The sequence below is a fragment of the Asparagus officinalis genome, chromosome 6, assembly GCF_001876935.1.
Source record: "Asparagus officinalis chromosome 6, Aspof.V1, whole genome shotgun sequence".
NCBI lineage: Eukaryota > Viridiplantae > Streptophyta > Magnoliopsida > Asparagales > Asparagaceae > Asparagus > Asparagus officinalis.
Window position 1 is genome coordinate 68096771 of NC_033799.1, and position 22060 is coordinate 68118830.

Here is a 22060-nt window from a genome sequence, read left to right on the forward strand (position 1 = left end):
CAATATTAAGCTTAATATTTTTATACTATATAGCGTGGGTTGTGGGGTGTGATTTAGTGAGTGTGAACTTCATTGTGTTCTCACTTGTTATTTGAGAACAAATCATTGTATTTAATCTTGTTTTGCGAGTATCACTTGTAATACACTTGTACACCGAGAGAAGTGTGAGGGGAGAGATGGGGTCGAATCCAATAGGAGTGGCGTCGGTTGACGAACCTAGGGAGAGGTTACATCCGAGCACTTAAGGAGGAGGACACGGGTTAGGTTCCTACACTTAGTGTGTAAAGTGTGATTGCATAGTGTTTGGTGTGTGAGAGTTTTCGGTAAACTTGTAAACTGAGTGTGTAGAAGTTCCGGCGTCCAAACCGGATTGTGATAGTGGAGATCTCCTCGAGGTAAGGAGCGGGGACGTAGGTCGTGGGGACCGAACCTCGTAAACATATCTTGTGTTTGTGTTTGCTTAGCGTATATTTCATTTGTGCTTTTTCTTATCTTTCTTGTTCATATCCATCTTATATCATTCTTGCAAGATCAAATTGATTAACTTAATTTTAATTGGTATTCAATCTGGATTAGATTAGCATAAGACCCTAATCACCCCCCCTCTAGGGTCTAACAATTGGTATCAGAGCTTGGTGCTCTTTGATTTAAGGTCTAATCACCTTGAGTTAAAGATCCAAGTTATCGTATTTGTGCTAATCTAATTTTGATTACATTTTGCTTCTTGCATATTATCTTTATGGATATGTATGATTCATCTAGTTTAGGATATGCTATTAATATTGCTCCTCGTTTGGATATTTTTCCCAATGCTCAATGGCGTGTTAGATTCAAACTATTTGTTTAATCTAAACAAATTCGATTTATGGGAGATTATTGAGGATGCCTATGTTGTTACTATTTCGGAAAAATCCAAATGGTGTGAGAATGATAAAAGATTGTTTAATATGAACAAGCTTTTGTTAGAATATTTGATTAATGCTTTTCACTCTTCATATTCTAACAAATTTGCTAATTTTGATAGTGCTTACGCCTTATGAAAATTTATTAAAGCACGTGAAGGGGAATTAGAGGCAATCCAACAAGCTTTAGAAAATCCCGCTTTGAGCTCTAAAGAAGCTTCATCTCCATGTATAATACCACTAGATGATAACCCTAGTGAGGTATGCGATAACGATGATATTATTACTTTTGATGAATTGCTCTTGAGTTTGAAAAGTTACACAATTGCTATATTGATGTAAAGAGTAAGTATGTTAATATGAAATCCACTCATGAAACACTATCCATTAAGTTTAATTTTATTGCAAATGAAAATATCATTCTTAAAGAATGCAATAAAAATTTAAAAATTGAAAATGCTAGTTTGCTTCATGAAAAACGTGATGCTATGTTAAAAGTAGATAAGTTGAAATCTATGATGAATAATCTTGTTTATCCTACATCTAGTAGCAATGCTTGTATGCATAATGATGAGTTGAATCAAATGAAAAAATGAATATCTACCTTAGATTCAACACTAAACACTTGTATTGCTAATAATAAAAAGCTTATGGACTTATGTGCATAGTTCAATGTTAATTCTTCTAAGAAACCTATTCACTATGCACATATGTATGACAAAATTCACAAATGCTCTATTTGCGGTCTTAAAGGCCATTTAGCTTAATTTTGTCATAATGCACCAAAAATTAACAAGCCTATTAATGATTGTGCATCCCATCAAGCTTCTTCATCTCATACACATGTACACACACATAGTATAAATCATAAACATGCTCATGTGTACAAATGTGATTATTGTGGTCGTTTTGGTCATTTGGTCATGTTTTGTTTCGATTTGGAAAGAAATTCTCGTTTGCAAAATAATTACAAAAAAAAATCTATTTTTGCAAATGAACTACGTGCATTCCATTTCGGTCAACGTAAACCATTCAAACCTCTACATTGCACAAATTGCAATCGTACAGGTCATGTTTAAAATTTTTACTTTGATCGTATCGGTGCACAAAATACGCCCAAGCGGGTTCATAACCCTAGGGCCTCGGATTTAAATGATAGGGGTCATGTCCCAAATTTTAGTGGTACCAAAATGATTTGGGTGCCAAAATAATTTTTATATCAATTTTTTGTTTTTTTTTTGTCATTTTTTTTAAATAATTGGGTTTTGAGTTTAAATGATGAATTTTAGTTTTTATTAAGTTAAAATAAAATATTTTTCATGTTTTTAATAGCTAAAAGACTTTATATGTATTTATATGCTTTATAAAAATTTCTCTCAAAATCCAGGCTTTAAAAACTGACTATGCACTTTTCTTTCTCTCGGTCGACCGCCACGGTCGACCGTCGATGTTTCTGGACATTGTCACGGTCGACCTCCACGGTCGACCGCAAAAGAAATTTTCAGATTCGATTTTATTTCTTATCGGGTTTTGGTTTCAATTGTCAATTTTTTCTACACCCGATTTCATCACCACCGTTGATTTCATTTCATATCAGATCCAGGCCGTTGATTTCCTCTCTTCTCTTGATCCGACCCTTCTTCTTCCCCATTCGTTATTTTCCCCAAATTTCATCTTTTTCCTCTTCACGGTCGCCCGCTGGAATTCTTCGTTTGACCACGGATATTTTCATCTCAATTTGGGTAATCTCTCATCTCTCTTTTGTGTCCATTCTCTCTTAGGGTTTCTTTTGTCTAATCTAGGGTTTTTAATTCAATTTCTGTCTCATTGGTGTTCTTATTCTTGTATTCATATCTTATAGCCTTTGTGTATTGCTCTTCATATTCCCCTATATCTTTTGTAGATTGGTTATTTTCACCTTGTGTATATTGCATATTCTTGCTCATAAGTAATTGGATATCATCTTGCATGAATAATTTTTTAATTAATTTTAATTAGCATAAAATCGGAATAGATTAGCATAAGACCCTAATCACCCCCTCTAAGGTCTAACATTTCGTCCTCAAAATTCAGAAAGCATATTCAAACCAAAAGTATTACTCTAGACAAGCATAAAATAATATTTATATTTAATAATCCAGGATGACTATATTCCCACTCAACCCTTAATCAAATGGAACTAATACGTCGGGCGAAAAATCCAAACATGGAACCCCCCATATATATATCATGTATTCCAAAAGTGTAAAAATTGAGCGGAAATATCCTCATCCTAGTGTTAAATCTAAATATAATCACACAAATACTCATGCACATGAATCAATTCACTTCCTCAATAAATGCAGGAAGTAGCGCTACATATCATCTTCACGCCCTTGAAAAATCATCTTCGATATCAACACTTAACCATCTAAAATGTAAATACCCCCACTTAACCTCTAACTAAATAGAACAAGTACATCGAACGAAAAATCCAAACAAGAAACCCCTCATATATATACCATATGTTCCGAGTACTTAGGAGATAAGTGGTAATACCCTCATTTTAACGTTAAGTATAAACATCGACATAATTGAATCTATAAGCCATATATAAATCATACAAAAAACCTTAATTTACCTACTCAAACATGTGTGGATAGTCGCGACGCATGTCCTCTTCGCGCTCCCAAGAAATCTCCTCAACGCCTCTTCGGTTCCACTGAACTTTCACTAAAGGAATCACTTTGTTTCTAAGCCTCTTGTCCTCCCTGGCAAGAATACAAACTGGAATCTCAATAGTAGATAAATCATCCTGAAGCTCAATCTCAGGTGCATCCAATACTCTCTACTGCTCCTCATCATGCAAGTGCTTTTTGAGCATAGAAACATGAAATACATTGTGTATACTAGACATCGATGCGGGAAGATCTAGTTCTAGTCTGTATGACACAGCTCCAATACACTCCAAAATCTGGAAGGGTCTAATATACCTCGGTGCAAGCTTTCCCCGCCTCCCGAATCACTGAACGCCTTTCATAGGTGATACCTTTAGCATAACTACATCTCCAACTTAAAACTCCATGGGTCTTCGTCTCTTATCTGCATAGCTCTTCTGTCGACTCTGGGCGGCTAGAATCCTCTCTCTGATCAAGGCTACCTTCTCAGTAGTCTGTCTCACTAGCTCTGGTCCAAGCATTAAGCTATCCTCCGGCTCTGCCCAACATATCGGTGATCTATAAGGTCTCTCGTACAATACCTCATAAGGAGCCATACCGATCATCGCTTGATAACTATTGTTATAAGCGAACTCTATCAGTGGAATATGCTCCTCCCAGCTACCCTGAAAGTCAATGATACAAGCCCACAACATATCCTCTAACACCTGGTTCACCCTCTCCGTCTGACCATCTGTCTGTGGGTGGAATACACTGCTGAAAGATAACCGGCTGCCGAAAGAATACTGGAAACTTCTCCAAAAATATGAAGTGAACACTGAACCTCTGACATAATCGTATCAGGAACTCCATTAAGTCGAACTATCTCTCGAATAAATATCCTCGCATACTCCTCAGCTGTATATGTAGTCCTCACTGGAATAAAATATGCTGACTTCGTCAACCGGTCCACGATCACCCAAACAGAATCATTCCCCTTCTTAGACTTCGGCAACTCTACAATGAAGTCCATAGAAATATCCGCCCATTTCCACTCTGGGATGGGTAAAGGCTAAAGTGTTTCTGCTGGTCTCTGATGCTCTACCTTCACCTGCTGACAGGTAAAACACTTCGCCATATACTCTGCAATCTCTAGACGCATACCTCTCCACCAGAAGTGTCTCTTCAAGTCCTTATACATCTTAGTGGTCCCTGGGTGTACTGTGTACCTAGTACTATGTGCCTCATCAAATAACTCTCTCTTCAGCTCGGCACTGGATGGCATAACCAACCTATCCTTCATCTGTAGACCTCCATCTGCTCTAATGATCCAATCAGCCTTAGGCTCTTTGGAAATCTTCTCCTTTCGGATTTGAATCTAGGAGTCTTCCAGCTGAGCTCTGACTACTATGGTACTCCATGATGGCTGAACTGACTCAGCTCCCAAAAATACACTGGTTCCATCAATCTCGGGTCTAAAATCAAACTGGCTAAGAGTAAGAAGATCTCTATACAATGAACACCTCAAAGCCGCAACCCGATGTCGACGCTTCCTGCTTAAAGCATCTGCCACGACATTCACCTTTCCCGGATGATACTGAATCGCGAACTCGTAATCCTTGATAAACTTAATCCATCTCCTCTGTCTCTGGTTGAGTTCCTTCTGAGAGAAAAGATACTTCAGACTCTAGTGGTCTGTGAACAACTCAAACTGCACTCCATACAAGTAGTGCCTCTACGACTTCAATGCAAATACCACTGCTACCAACTCCAAATCATGAGTGGGATAGTTCTGCTCATGCACCCTCAACTACCGTGATATATACGCTACTACTCTCTGAGCTTGCATCAATACACCTCCTAAGCTTGCCAACGATGCATCTATGTAGACGACGAACGTCCTGTCGCTACTCGGAATAGTCAAAACCGGTGCTAAAGTCAACTTAGTCTTCAAGATATCAAAGGCCTTCTGGCACTCCATACTCCAAATGAACTGTACACCCTTCTTCGTAAGGCGTGTAAGTGGCGTCGAAATCTTCGAGAAGTCCTAGATGAACTTCCTGTAATAGCTGACTAAGCCCAAGAAGCTACGAATCTTTGTCACCATCTTCAGCGGTTCCCAGTTAAGAACTATTGTAACCTTAGCCGGGTCCACTGCTATACCCTCTCTACTGACGACGTGGCATTGAAATCTGACTTTTGAAAGCCAAAATTCACACTTGCTGAACTTGGCATATAACTGATGCTCCTGCAGAGTCCTCAAAGCTAATCGTAGGTGCTCCTCGTGGTCTGCCTCTAATCTCGAATAAATGAGGATGTCGTTGATAAAAACAATCACGAACTGATCTAAGAGGGGACAGAAAACCAGGTTCATCACCATGAATACCGCGGGTGCATTGGTCAGTCCGAATGGCATGACCATGAACTTGAAAGATCCATATCGAGTAAGAAACGCGGTCTTGGGAATATCCATCTCCCGAACCCGCAACTGATGATAACCAGAATGAAGATCAATCTTCGAGAAGAACTGTGCTCCCTGTAGCTGGTCGAACAAGTCATCAATCCTAGGCAATGGGTACCTATTCCAAATAGTAACCTTGTTCAACTCCCTATAATCAATGCACAATCTCATACTACCGTCCTTCTTCTTCACGAAGAGGACCGGTACGCCCCACAGAGAATGACTCCGATGAATAAAACCCTAAGCTAACAACTCATCTAAGTTAACTGGGTCTGAAGCTCCCTCATCTCAGCTGGTGTCATGCGATAGGGTGCACGGGATATCGGGGCTGTGCCTGGCTGCAACTCAATACAGAACTCAACCTCTATCACAGGAGGTAATCCAGATATGTCCTGAAAGACATCCTGATACTCTGAGATAACTCTAGTCTCCAATAAATCAACACCCTGATCCTGCCGCATCACCTCCTCGATGTACGCCAGAAATGACTCCGCAAAATGGTTGCCCTGAGAGGTTGCCACAATCATCTCGGACCTATCGGACGCCCACAAATTGACTGTCTTCGCAAAGCAGTCAATACTAATATGGAAGGAAGACAACCAATCCATACCAAGGATGACATCGAACTCGGACATATGCAACACTATCAAATCAATCACGAATTCCGACTCATCTAGACTGATAGTACACCTCCTACAAATGCTCTCCAGAAGCGATATCTCACTTAAAGGGGGTGGAAACTGATAAAGTGGTGTCTAATGGCTGAGCTACGAGCTGGAGTCTAGACATAAAATCATGCGAAATAAAGGAATACGAAGCTCCTGAATCGAAGAGAACACGGGCGGGAAAAAATTCACAAGAAATGTACCCTCCACCACTACTCCGCTAGCTCCATGATCACGCGGTACTACCGCATATGCTCTGCCCGTGGCTGGAGATTGCTTTGCTACTAGTGCTAGAGAATACGGTACTATCTTCCCCTGAGGAACCTCCTGAACTGCCCGAATCTGCCCCTCAGTCCTCTGTGCTATTGGCGGTGCCTCAAGTCTCGCCTGCTGGCCCTAAACTCTACCATGCTATCGCTGCTACTGCTGGTTCGGGCCCTTGCCCTGCTGAGCTCCTGTTGGTGCGCTGCGACACTCCGATGCCTTATGCCCGACCTTGCGACAGTTATAGCAAACTCCCTGGAACTTGTGCTGTTGATGCGCTCTCTGATCATGCTGAGGTTCCTTCTTATGAGGACCTTGCTACTGCTGCTGGGATCCAGGAAAAGGTCTCTTGTTCTTCCCCTTATCCCCGGTCTATCCTGCCTTGGTCTTCCCTTCCCTATCCTTCTGAAACATGGCAGTCTCAATCTCCTGAGAAGTGGCGGCCTCAGCTACCTCCCGAACTGAATAGAACTTCCTCGAGACGAGGTATCGACGGAGATTAGGGCGGAGCCCTGCTAGGAACATCTGAGCCTGTAGCTCTCCTATCTGCTACATGCCCGTGAAGTGCAGCAACTCTATAAATCTGCTCTCAAAATCTTCCACTAACATATCCCCCTGAGTCAACCGAGACAACTCAAGCTCCTTCCTAGTCCGTACGGCAGAAAAAATATACTGTCTATCAAAGAAGTAGACGAAGTCCCCATGTGAGGGTCATCCGATGCTCTGGAGTGAACTGGAGTAGATACCATCTCCCGACATCTCCCTTCAGACTGTAGGACGCCAATCTCTGTTTCTGGACCGAATCCACATTAAGTATATCAAGGATATTACTCATATTCTCCTTCCACTTATGGGCTACAAGAGGATCTGCTGACCCCTGGAACTCTGGTGCTCTCATCTTCAGGTACCTCTTAACCATACGGAGCCAAGCCTCCTACTCCGTGGCTCTATCCAGAACTGCTGGTGGAATGGCTGTAGGTGCGGCCTCTTGGGGTCTCTCACTGATAGGAACTGCTGGTATCCCCTGTGGCTGATCTGCTACTGGGGGTGGTGATGTCGGTGGCACGATATGACTCGCCACAAGCTCCTCAATTGCTGTCATCCTAGCTATGATGGGGGCCATGAGATCGATAAGATACTGGGGAGCCTACTGCGGCTCAGGTGGTGACTGCTGTGGCTCGGGTTGAGCTTGTTGTGGCTCAGGTGGAGCCTGCTGCGAATCTACCTGTCCAGCTCTCCGAGTACGAGGTCTACCACGTCTTGTCATCTCTCTGATCATAAGAAAACAAGAGTTTATGAGCCTAAATAAACATATACACATACATAGCATATCACAATATGATTTTCACAACAATTTAGCATTCACCCAAATACTTTAAGTTTACACAAAATAGTTGTCATAAAAAAATATCCTTAATTTTTTTGAGATATACGGATATATCGTCCTCACTCATACTAGGGAATCCTTACAGACTCTATACATGAATCCTAAGAAACTCTATCCTAGCTCCACGACTCGACACAGGATGATCCTAAGGATACTGGAACTAGATCTCTGATACTAATTGTAACACCCCTAGGTTCACACAAGACTGCAGTCCAAGGTGAAACCAAGAATGTCAAACCTGCCATGTACCACACCGTGCAATAACATATTTCACCATCACAATTACTATCTCTCTAGTAGAGTCAAATAACAAGTGTAGGTACAAAAGCAAGTAAAAGATAATACAAGAGTCAATATTTCATCATCTAATATACTGAAGTATAAGTCAATGTCTGAAATGAGTAAACTGGAACTTCTCAACAAGTCTCAAATACAAATGCCTGAATAAAAGGAAATAAGGCACACAACCTTTACAACTTCTAAAAATAAACTCTCAAAATGTCTAAACAAAAGCCTACAGTGGAGCTCAAAAGTAAAATATAACTATAATAGAATAGCTGAAGCTAAAGTGCCTCGCTATCAACCTGCGACTCTCCGGGCTCCTGGCTTGTTACCTGAAAGGGGGAGGGACAACGAGCGTCAAAGTGCTAGCGAGCAATATCACAACCAACCCTAAGGAAAAAGGGCTCGTTGTATACAGAAAATACAATTATAACATATATATAAAATCACAAATCCTATTTAGGTAATTACAATGTGAGCATATGTACGTCAAGCGAAATAATCCAAACAAGAAAACCCTCATGTATATACCATGTAGCTCAGATTGTAAGTGTTTATGTATAAGAGGATTTTAGTATTTAGGAAGTTACAACAAGAGCATATCTACGTCGAGCGAAATAATCCAAACAAGGAAACCCTCATGTATATACCTTATATCTCAAATTGTACATCCCTAAATACCAAACCCAAAATCTAATACAAAAAAACATTAATAAAAGAAGGCAAACTCATCTTAGACTTAATTACGGTGTCGTGTTACAACTCGTATAAATGTCGTGTCCAGCCTATGCAAGTATAGGTGTTAACCCTCAAGGTCTAAACTGATGTAGTGGATGTCCAACATATGGACTGCATATGTAAACGGTCCAACACATGGACTGAAAGTGATAAGTGTCCAACACATGGACTACTCATCATAATTGCCCAACTCATGGACTAGATGAGTTATATGAACAGGTGCATATACCCTAATTTCTCACGCGTCTCGGTGTGCAAACCTAAACTTGTGTTCGCATGACATCTCACATGTAAAGATACAGATTATACATAAATTTCTAATACTCATCATTCGAGGCGACTCCTCGTTCATATTTAAGCATGCAGCAACAATAAACAAACATAAACAATTTCAGTTAAACTGGAATAACTCAAACTGATTCAAAACTGAAGAAACACAAAAGGAGAAAACTCCTCATTAGTTGACTCATTGGTCGACTCATCAGTCGACTCATAAGTCGACCAGGCAAAACACAAAACTAAAGTTTTCCCCATCAGTCGACTCATTGGTCGACTGACTCATCAGTCGACTCATCAGTCGACTCATGAGTCGACTCATTGGTCGACTGAGCAGAAAATCTCCAGTTTTCTGCTTTCGATGATTATCTGCAAAAACGTTAACTAAAGTTCTCTTTAATCATGTCCAACAATATATTTCCGATTCTAACTCATGTGTATCAACAGAAACTAAAGGGATTTGCATGTGATCACTTACATAAAAACCTTAATCATATAAACATGTTTAAAAACGTATTGAAAACAGTAAATCACATTGAAACTCATATTAAAACAAATTTCCAGATCTGGATCTTAATTTACATATTCGTTTGTGAGCTTTTTATAACTGAAGAATATGGATCTTGCATCTCATAATGTAAAGTATCTATTTTTATGCACAAAATACGTTTTAGGCTCAAAAATCCGAAATAAAAACTCAAGAAAAGTATCTATTTTTATGCACAAAATACGTTTTAGGCTCAAAAATCCGAAATAAAAACTCAAGAAAGCTATAAAAACAGTGGGTGTAGGATTGGGCGAGATATTACTCACCTCTGATGTGCTGCAAACTCCTGAATCCGATGAGAGGACGATCCCCCTTCGACAGAACCACAAAATCCCGCTGAAAACTCCTCTGAAACTCCTCCAAAATCACCAAGAACGAATCTAGAGTTTGAGGGGAGAGGGAGGCTAGGGTTTTCTCTGGGGTCTGATGAGTCTTGGGGTTAGTTTCGGGTAGGAGAGTTTCTTATGAAATCGGTCAAACCCGAAACAACCAAACCAAACCCGCAAAAGAAAAGAAAAACTTGAAATCTGCCTGTCAGTCGACTTATTGGTCGACTCATCAGTCGACTCATTAGTCGACTCATGAGTCTACTCATAAGTCGGCTGAGTAGATGCAAATTTTCAGATTCGTGCATGTTTTGTTATTCAACCAAAACCAATGCACGAAACTCTATGAAACCACACTCATACATGACTAACAACTTGCCATTAAGTATATCCATAAACTCAAGTCATTTACCACAAGTAGAATTATTTATCACTAATAATTCACATATACTCTAATAAAATATGGGGTTTTACAATGAACCTCATGCTGAAGATGGGGTTTGTCGTCTGGGCGCACTCGAACGCTTGGGTGAGGCTCATGTGTGATACGAGGTTCGTTGGTTGGGCAAGCCTCATCATTCATGTGAGCTTTGATATTCGAACGAGCCTGGTTCGGGGAACGAACCTCATATTTCATGTAAGGTTCATCAATCGGACGAACTTGGTTCCAAGGACGGATTTATCGTCTGAGTTGAACCTCATCTTGGACCCTTGAATGTTTCTCTGTAATAGTGCTAGTTTGAGGTTAAAGGCGAGATTCGTCATTCGAGCGAGGTTTATCCTCCCGACGAGCCTAGATTTGGCTATCTTTCCTAATAGAGCAAACTCGTTGAGTTGGACAAACCTCGTATTGAAGCTCGTCATTCGAACCTAATTGGGTACAATGGTGAAGTTCGTCATTTTGTCGTTCCTCGGTCACTCGACCCTCGACAAACTTGTTGACCTTGAGCTGATCAGCTCTCCGTTGATAGTGATAACCGTCTAGCGAGACCAAATCTCAAGCCATACGGTGAACTTGGTTCTGGCACTGACGTTGTCGAGTGCGTCTCGACAGTGGACCAATAGGAACTTATGCCTCAGCCAAAGCTGGGTGAGGTTCATTATCAAAAGCCATAGTTTGGCTAGTAGAAGCCAAAGTTCGGCTAGTAGAAGCCAAAGTTCGGCTAGGTTACTTGACAACCAATTTCTTAGCCTGATGGCTAGTTGCTGGAGCCTCCTCTTTGAGGGGCATGGACTTTTCCTTAAGGTTAACTCGAGTTAAATCATCAGAAGCCCTTTGGGCTGAAGTCTCATATGAGACTCGACGACACTTTCATTCCTTAGTGAGACTGGACTTACCAGAGGAGATGAACTTCTCATACTTCGTCTGGTCGAACTCTATGACTAGAGTTTCAACCTCGGTTCCTACTGGAATCTTGTTTCACTACGCTACCACCATTTTGTCGGAATGAATGGCCACTCCCACTATAATCGCCATCGTCTGTAGAGTTAAAAATTAACTAGGATTGATTCTCTTGTTTTAAGAAAACTGGGTTCGATCACTTGGTACAAAACACTTATAATCACTCACACTCTCTCTCGATTACAGATGAAGAGAAGATTAATTTAGCTCCTCCTAGTTTAACGTGGGGCTCTCAGTGGTGAAAGGATGCTTCCCTCGATGCTTGTTTCTCGATTACAGATGAAGAGAAGATTAATTCAGCTCCTCCTTGTTTAACGTGGGTTCTTGGCGGCGAAAGGATACTTCCCCCGATGCTTGAGTCGAAATTGCCTCCTACTGACGATCAGAACAAGATTGCTGAAGTTTCTTACATTAGTTAGCCAGCTGGAATCGAAATTCGAACTTCGGATTTACACACATAAGCTCTAGTCTCTGATGATTCTCGAGGTCTAAATTGCTAAGAGTTTAAAAGTCCAACCTGCCAGAACCCCTCTCTATAGTTGCTTGCGGCTATTTATAGAGCATTAGCACGTAATTGACGTGCTACAATCGTGGGGACATGGGCGTAACTGACTCCTGAGATTTAGCCCATGTTGATTAATGAAGCGTAACATACTCCTTAGATTTAGCCCATGTGGGCTAACTTGGTCCTCGTGGTCGTTATAGCCGAACTTCGTGTGGATGATGAGCCTCGTTGCGTGGCAAGGTTTATTAGACAAGCTTCATCTTCGCTGACGAGCTTCCTCTTTATTGATGTGGTTTAAATCTTATTTCCAATGACAAGCTTTGTTGTTTGAAATGAGGTCCGTCATTGTAATGACCCTCGTCATGCTTGTTATGAGCTTCGACATTCCAAGACCAAATGATTAGCCAAAGATCTATGAAGATCCATGACAGTGGAGGAGAGATAGGCTTTTTGACTAGCCTCTCAATCTCCCCCCTTTTCATGTTGATCAAGCCTATTTGCAACGGCGAACTTCGTCTTAAATGACAAACTTCATCTTCAATGACGAACTTGGTTTCTGGATGAACTTTATTTCTGGACGAACTTCATCTTCAATGACGAACTTCGTTTCTGGGCGAACTTCTTCTCAAATGACAAAGTTCGTCTTTTGAGGGGTGAGGTGTCATTTGACGAGGTTCGTCTGCGTATCGACTTCGCCTTCAATGATGTTCATCATCATGATGGGCTTCATTGTCTTAGATGAGGTTCATTATGATGACGAGCCTCGTCATGATTGTAGTGAGGTTCAACCTTGCTTTATTCCTTGGTATTTTTTAGTGTTTACACGTGGGGGTTAATGTGTAAACCTAAATGGGATGGTGGTTTAGGCACCTGGATATCCAAGTTATGAATAAATCCTTAGTAGGAAGATAGCTCTAGAGATGGTTTGAATCATCTAATTCTCTTTGGAAAGAAATCATTTATCATAAATACTATATGAATCATGACTTATTGGCTAATCATAGGATAGTTACATAAAAAATATAAAGATTCTTAATTCAACGTGATGTTTTTTGGCTAGCACCAATGTTATCGTGGGACATGGAATTGATAATTTCTTTTGGTTAGACAAGTTGTGTGGAGACAACTCTCTTGCTTCTTTATATCCATCACTTTTTGCTCTTAGTGAGAAACCAAAGGCATCAGTTGCTTCTATGAGGAAAAATATTGACAATATGTGGGTGTGGAATATTAAATTTGTGAGGCAACTGTAGGGAGAATTAGTTTTTCCTCACTTAGACTTGTTATAATCGATTTAGATGGTGTCTTTTAGTGTAGAAAATGATAAGAGATTATGGAAGTGGGTTCATAATTTTACTGTTAAATCTTTCTTGAATTTCTTATGTGATGCAGGTATGAGATGTTATGAAAGCATATGGAGTGTTACCATTCCTCTAAAAATTAAAATTATTCTTTGGTTAGCTATAAATGATAGACTAAATACAAAAGATATTTTGATCAAGAAGGAATCCATATTTCAAATATCTGGTTTATATGAAACCGAGAAATAAAGTAACAATCATATTTTTATTAATTGCATGTTTGTGAAAGCTATATGGATTTCCCTCAAGTATAAATTCGAAGTTCATGAGCAATTTGTTTCTTTAAAAGGGTTGTGGAGTTGATGGAGAATGAAATATGTTAAAACTGTTATTAGATTACATTGGGACCTTTGTGTGAGTGTAGGGATATGGACCATGAGGCATGAAAGGATCTTAAGAATTTTTCATAACAAAAAAAAAATTACATTCTTTAGAACTTTTAAAGAAAATTAAATACTTTGTGACTTTCTAGATAGGTCATTTACCAACAAAATGCTCTGGAGTTCACTATAAAAAGTGCAGAAAGAGAGGGATATATGGTACAAAAGCTACATGTGAAGTTTTTGAAAGATCTTGAAAGCACTAGAGGGGGCGATGCTAGAGCTTGATGTTTGCATATGATTAAGTTGAAGTTTTTGAAGATAGAAGCACTGATAAAGATGATAAGGATTCTACTGCTGATGATTTTCAATTCTGTTTTTTGAAGACCTTGTTTAATTGTATCTTGCTGTGTTCGATATACTTTGTGTTATATCCATCATTGTAAGGCTCGAGATGATGAATGTATTTTAATAACCAACTTGTTTTGGAAAGTAATAGTGGCTAAGATCTTTGATCATATCCTTCTTCTTAAAAAAAATTATTCAAGAAAAGTTTTCTTCAAACTCCCGCTTTTAAAATAAAAAATAAATAAATAAATATATATTTTAATAAGAGCTGTAGATTGAACTCGGGCTTCAGCGTGGATATAAGCCTTACCAAGATTTCCCCCGAACTGGAAAAAGGAGGCCCATAAAAAAAAAGATGAACCAGCAAAACAACTCCTCAAAGTCTGGGGCTTAAGGCGCTTATCTCGAGTAGGGAAGTCAATTTCTGCCCATACCCATTTACCCACCCCGCCCGCCTACCACTTAGCCCGCCCAAAACCCACCCATTTAGTTAAATGGGTCTAATTGGGCGGGTTCATTTTAATCCACACTAAACGGGTACTAAATGGGCGGTGTATATTTGCCCATTTGCCCGCCCGCGTTCCCAAAAGATCCCAAAAGAAAAACCTAGAACAGTAGAACCCCCGTCAATCTCTTCCTCTTTCTCTCTGGCGGCTGAGTTCTCATTGATCCCTCCTCCTCCGGACCTCCGCCTCCTCCTCTGCCTCCGACGCCGCCTCCGACGCCGCCTCCGACCCGGCATCACCCTCTCCCTCATCATCTCCCTCTGCGATCGCGGAGTCAATCTCTTCCTCTTTCTCTCTGGCGGCTGAGTTCTCATTGATCCCTCCTCCTCCGCCTCCTCCTCTGCCTCCGACGCCGCCTACGACGCCGCCTCCGACCCGGCATCACCCTCTCCCTCATCATCTCCCTCTGCGATCGCGGAGTCAATCCCGAAGCCCTAGCCGCCCTCGTCCGCGAGCTCTCTTCGTCATCTTCAACTGCAATCTTGGTCATCAAAGGGTAAGCTAGAATCTTCTTTTCCCCTCCTTTTGATTTCTAGTTTAATTTTCATGAAATAAGACTTATCAATAGTCAAGGAGACCAATCGTGCTACGGTTCAAAGACCCCAAAACTTGATCGAACAATTGAAATCACTACATTGTGGAACAATTGAAATCTCTAGTGGTTGGTTGCCAAACACCAAGATTAGCGCATACTTTATATATTTTATTACAGTATGTGCTTTGGTTTTTTCCTTTACATCTTACTTGGACAATATAAGAAGAGCAGTGCATTTGTTGGTATTAATCTTTCTAATGCATACTATTTTTATTTTATTTTTATGTTAGTGTTATATAGTTTTCTTTTCATGAAGTTCAGTTGATTTGTTTAAATTGTTCTTATTTTTTCTAAACTAGAGTCTATTCTAATCAAGTTTAGCATAATTTGCACAAAATTATGATAGATTCTTGAAGATATAATGCTATTCTTGAATTAAAATTGTGCCTTTGTCTATTATCTATATAGAAATGTAGTAAAAATAAAGTTTGCAATAGTGGGTATTTGAATTGCCTTCCATTAAACAAGGAGATTGCATAAATAGATCGGCTATTGCTCTGATATGAATTCAATACTATGTTTTCTATATATAAATTTATTTCGGAACTTTGTAAATTTATTATGTGTTTGCTACTGGGAGCCTGAAACTGATTAAGATAAAATAAATAGCATTTGCTACAAAACAGTAATATGGTCCCTACACTGGAAACCTGAAACTAATTAAGTGATACTTAGACAATCAGCAAATAATTTAGCATCTGTGTTTACCAAACAAATGCATCTCACAGCAAATAGTTTTTCCCTGGAGTTGAACAGGTATTTGGGCCATACATCCTTAAAGTTGGAACACCGTGGAGTTGTTTAGATATAACCAGCTAGAATCTCACTGACCCATCAATCCTGCTCCATATCTTATGTATAACATACTTCTCATATCTTTTGAAAATGCAAAAAGAGAGAATAAATGGGATTAGGTGGACAAAGATGAGATTATTGATCAGCAATAGCATTTATTTAAAAAGTTTGTTGCTCCCCTTGTCCCCTGTCGACCATAATTATCTCCTTCTACAAGTTCTCATCAGATTCCTTTTGACCTCCACAAATCATGTGAACTAATGCAGCAATTAGTTCATTGCATTTCACCATTACTGATTCCCATGCTCTCATGGTTCCTTGGATCTTGTCAGTAGAGAGTAACTGTGGGCAGTAATCAGTAATGCCTCATAGATGACCATCCCAGCATTCAGTAGAAATCTTCATTCAACTACTTATATTATTTCTTTTATTTTTTATTTTTAATTTAATGGCCCCTTATGACATCAATTTGTGAGCACACCCTTTTTCATTTTATAGTTTGTCAATCAATGTACGTGATTTTTAGTTGGTGCAAAAAAAGACAGTAAAATCACTGAGGAAACTAGAAAGTGTTTTACAGATTCCCTTTTTTCTTTTTTTCATGGCTATCATTTTCATATTTCAGATGGTGCTCTAAAAATCATGCTTTTTGTCTCCAGAAAATTATAGAATCAGAACCTTCACTGAGAGAAAATGCGCATCTTCAGAAGCAAACCCTGAATATTCAGGCATAGTGTTGTAGTCCTGACTTGCAGTGTGATTGGTATTAACACATTTTGCAGGTTATTTGTGAGAGTCTTGTATCAAATTAAAACTGATACGTCAATTAAAAAAAGTTGCCTTACATCTAACTCTCAACATCAGATCTCTTTGTAAATCATGTGCCATTGAATCAAGTATAATAGCAAGTGAATAAGATCAGTCTTCATAATTCTTGTTATATTATTAGCGACATGTGAATTATTACACCAACCAATTACTGCTTTTATATTATTTTGTGCCTTTATTATGTGTTTGCTACCCAAAATTAATGTGCTATTAAATTATTTTTTTCAGCGATCATGTCTTTAAATGATCAATTTAGCATCCATGATGATGGTAGTGATGATGAGAGTACTTCTAAACATAAAAGAAGACAAACATCAAAAGTTTGGGATCACTTTACGAAGTTATCTACCGATAATGATGAGAAAACTAAAGTTCAATGTAATATGTGTAATCATATTTATGTTGGTGGTCATGGCACTAAGACAATGTTGAGGCACATGGATTCTTGCCCGAAAAGGAACTTAGATGAGGCTGATTCTTCCAGGAAAAGTATGCCACTAAATCAAGAAAAATATAGAGAAATGCTTGCTAGAGTAATTGCATTGCATGGTTATCCATTCACTTTTGTCGAACATCGAGGAAACCGTGAGTTGCATAGTTTTCTAAATTCTGAAGTCAAGCATATTTCAAGGAACACTGCTAAAACAGATTTGATCAAGTTGTACAAGAAAGAGAAAGGAAATCTTAAACAAGCTTTAAAGCTAGTTCCTAGTAGAATTTGTCTAACCACAGATTTATGGACTTCTTCCACCTCTGACTACTATATGTCTCTCACTGCACATTATGTTGATGACTGTTGGATATTGCAGAATAAGATATTAGCTCTATCTCATGTTTCACTGATACGGGTGTATCTTCTCTTCAGGAGCTTAGCGATTCTCATGGGAGCTTGAGGATAGGAGATTCTCATATCTTGGGAATAAGAGCATGGATGGAGCCAAAGAAGACGGTGAAAGAAGTCAACAGGAGCGTATCGCAAAAGAACAGGGTAAACTGGCAGATCTCTGTCCGGTCGACCTCGACCGGACCAAGCCTGGCGGTCGACCGGATCGTGATTTCTGGGTTTCCTGTTTCGTTTTGGATTCTGTTTTGACAGGGATTCCTGATTCTTTTTGGCTTGTTTATTTACAAGTTTGCCATCCACGTTTGCACATCTATAAATATGATTGTTTTAGGGTTCTAAACAATCAGATCTCAGAGAGAAGTGATCAAGAGAAATTCTAATAATTGTATTAGGGTTTTAGAGAGAGAGTTGAGAGGTTGTTCTTAATTCTAGCGAGATTGTGAGGGAGAGATTGTAATCTTTGTTCTTCATAATCTAGAGAAGGTATTTTCCTTCGCCTTATACTGAATTGTTCTTGTGTTTAGTCATCCTCTTCTCAACCCACCTTTTGGTAATTCCGCGACCAAAGGGTGCTCGCACAGCGACTCGTATCAAGTTGGTATCAGAGCACTAGATCCGGTGAAGGGGCATCCTGTGTATGGTCCTTACTCGTTCCTCATACAAGAAGCTTGGCGAGATTCTTATTATGGCTGAAGGAGATAATTCAGCGAGGATTGATGCATTAGAGAAGCAGATCGAGACGATAGGGTCGACGCTCACAAAACTCGTCGGTCTCATCCAAGGAGGGAACGAAAAGGGGGAATCTTCTTCTAGGTCTAAGAAGAAACCTATAGAGTCCGGTGGAGAGAGCGAGCTTTCAGGCTCCGACGAGGAGGACGAGACCGTCAAGGCTGCACCGCATCAAGGGGGTAAGAATTCTTACCAGAATCTGAAGATTGATTTCAGAGTGGAGATTCCTATTTATGATGGGAGTGTTGACGTCGAGAGGCTTGATGACTGGATCGAGCGGATGGAGACGTATTTTACTCTTTATGGCTATTCGTCAAAAGAGAAGATTGTGTTCGCGACTTTGAAGCTTTCAGGACATGCGTTGACGTGGTGGAAATCCTATTGCAAGCAAGAGAAGAAGGCGGTGTCGTGGAACAAGTTCAAGGAGCTACTTAGGAAACAGTTCTATCCGGTGGGATTCTTTGAAGAACGTTGGTACAAGTGGTACGGCTTGCGTCAAAGGGTCAATCAAACCGTTCAAGAATACACTACGGAGTTCCAACAGCAGGCAATGGTTCTTAACATTGCGACAGAGGAATATTCCGTATTTATGAAGTATATGGCGGGATTGAGCGATTACATCCGAAAGGAGATGAGGTTATTCACGGTCGAGACTATTGCAAATGCAAGCGTGAAGGCCATTGCCATTGAGGGCAAGCAAAAGAAGAGCAACGAAGCAAAGGGGGATGCAAAGCAAGTTGGAGGCGAGTCTAGTGGTTCTCAGTTTAAGGAGGAGAAGAAGAAGGGTGATCCAGGGAAAGCAGGGCTGATTTGTAGTCACTGCGAGAAGACAGGACACGAAGCTGATCGGTGCTGGGAGAAGTATCCTCATCTCAAACCAAGAGGGTTGAAGAAGAAGGAGGAGAAAAAGGCATACATGATAGCTCAAGGTCCGAAAGAAGTCTTGGGGATGACAGAACCTAATAGCAGTCTCAATCTTATGGCGGGGAAACAGACCACGAAAGAGGACGACGACCCGAGAGAGCAGCTCTTTGTTCTTAAGTTGCAAGTGAAGACCAGTTTAGTTGATACCATAGTTGATCCGGGCAACGAGAAGAATTTGATATCCGAAGCCTTGGTTCAGAAGCTGGGTCTGAAGACGGTCAAGCATCTGAAGCCCTATCCATTGGGATGGATTCAGAAGGAGGAGAAGCTATGTGTAGTTGATCAATGCACTGTAAGATTTGCGCTCCATGAGTCGTATATTGACGAGGTCACATGCGACGTAGTTCCATTGGATGTTTGTCAGATTATACTGGGCAATCCGTACTTATGGGATAGATATGCGATCTACGAGAGGCGGGCTCAGAAGTATACATTCACCAAGGGTGGTGAAAAGTTCATATTTCGTTCGGCATCTCTTCCGAGGGAGACAAGCTTGGGAACGGTGATGCGAGCGAAGAGGTTAGTGAATGCAAGCAAGAAGTTTGTCTCGCTGTGCATTAGACTTCCAGAAAAGCCATCGATTAAGGATTGCAACTTGGAGCGAGAAGTGACTACGACGAGACGCGGGATGAATGAGTTATTTCCGATCGGACGTCGAGATCAGATTCCTAGCAAGGCCAGGTGGTTCAGAAAAGGAGGAGGGGCTCGCGAGTTCCCTCAGTTTCAGTTCTAACTTGAACGGGACTTCAAGTTCCTAAAGGGGGGACCCATGATACGGGTGTATCTTCTCTTCAGGAGCTTAGCGATCCTCATGGGAGCTTGAGGATAGGAGATTCTCATATCTTGGGAATAGGAGCATGGATGGAGCCAAAGAAGACGATGAAAGAAGTCAACATGAGCGTATCGCAAAAGAACAGGGTAAACTGGCAGATCTCTGTCCGGTCGACCGCAGCACACATGCCGGTCGACCGGAAAACCTGCACGGTGCAGGGTTTGAGAAAACTCTCTGGCCGGTCGACTGGACCAAGCCTGGCGGAAAGGAAATCTTAAACAAGCTTTAAAGCTAGTTCCTAGTAGAATTTGTCTAACCACAGATTTATGGACTTCTTCCACCTCTGACTACTATATGTCTCTCACTGCACATTATGTTGATGACTGTTGGATATTGCAGAATAAGATATTAGCTCTATCTCATGTTTCACCCCCATATAGTGGAGCAATTTTAGTAGAGAAGTTATTTCATTTGTTGAAGGATTGGGGTATTGAAAAAAGAATTTTTACTATTACCTTGGACAATGCATCATATAATGATGTTTTCATGAGAATTTTAAAATATCATCCAGTTTTAGAAGATCATTTTGTTAGCAATGGTGATTTTTTGCATGTGCAGTGTTGTGCTCATATTCTAAATATTGTTGTGCAAGATGGGCTAAAGGTTATTGATAAATCATTGTCTAAGATAAGAGAATGCATCAAGTATGTGAAGAGTCCTCCTGGAAGAAAAAAGAAGTTTGCAGAGTGCATTGCACAAACTTGTTCAGGTAAAGCGAAAAAAATTCAACAGGATGTGTCCAACAGGTGGAATTCTACGTTTCTAATGTTGGAGAGTGTTCTGAACTTTCGTCGGGCATTTGAGCACTTGGAGTCGATTGATCCAAACTTCACTTTTTTGCCATCAAGTGAAGAATGGGTAAAGGCTGAAAAAATTGCAAAGTTTTTAAAACCATTTTATGAAGTGTCCACTCTTTTTTCTGGAAGTAAATATCCAACTGCCAACTTATATTTTGGTGGAGTGTTTAAGATTCAAAAATGCATAATGGAGGAGATGAAAAGTGATGATCAAGATATAAGATCCATGGCAAATGATATGAAAATAAAATTTGATAAATATTGGGAATGCTACAGTGTTATTTTGTCATTTGCAGTCATTTTGGACCCCCGATACAAGGTGAAGTATGTAGAGTTTTGCTTTGAGAAATTGGGAGTTAGTTCTGATTATGTGTTGACTATCTTAGAGAAACTGAGAAAGCTTTACAAAGAATATGAGCGAGCATCTCTAGATACAGCTGTAGCTGAGAGCAGTGGTGAAGAGAACTTTGGAGATGTCCCTAATGATGAGATGATTGAGTTTGAACAGTTTGAGAGTCAACTATATTTAGCAAGTAGGTCCAAGTCTCAGTTAGAAGAGTATCTAGATAAAAAATTAGTCAGTTGGAAGAAAAATGATCATTTGAATGTTCTCGAGTATTGGAAAGGCGAATGCGAGAAGCATCCTCAATTGTCGATGATGGCTCGAGATATATTGAGTATTCCTATTACTTCGGTGGCCTCTGAATCGGCTTTCAGCATTGCGGGACGTGTGCTTGAAAAGTATTGAAATCGTCTTCTTCCGGAGAATGCTGAAGCTCAAATTTGTACT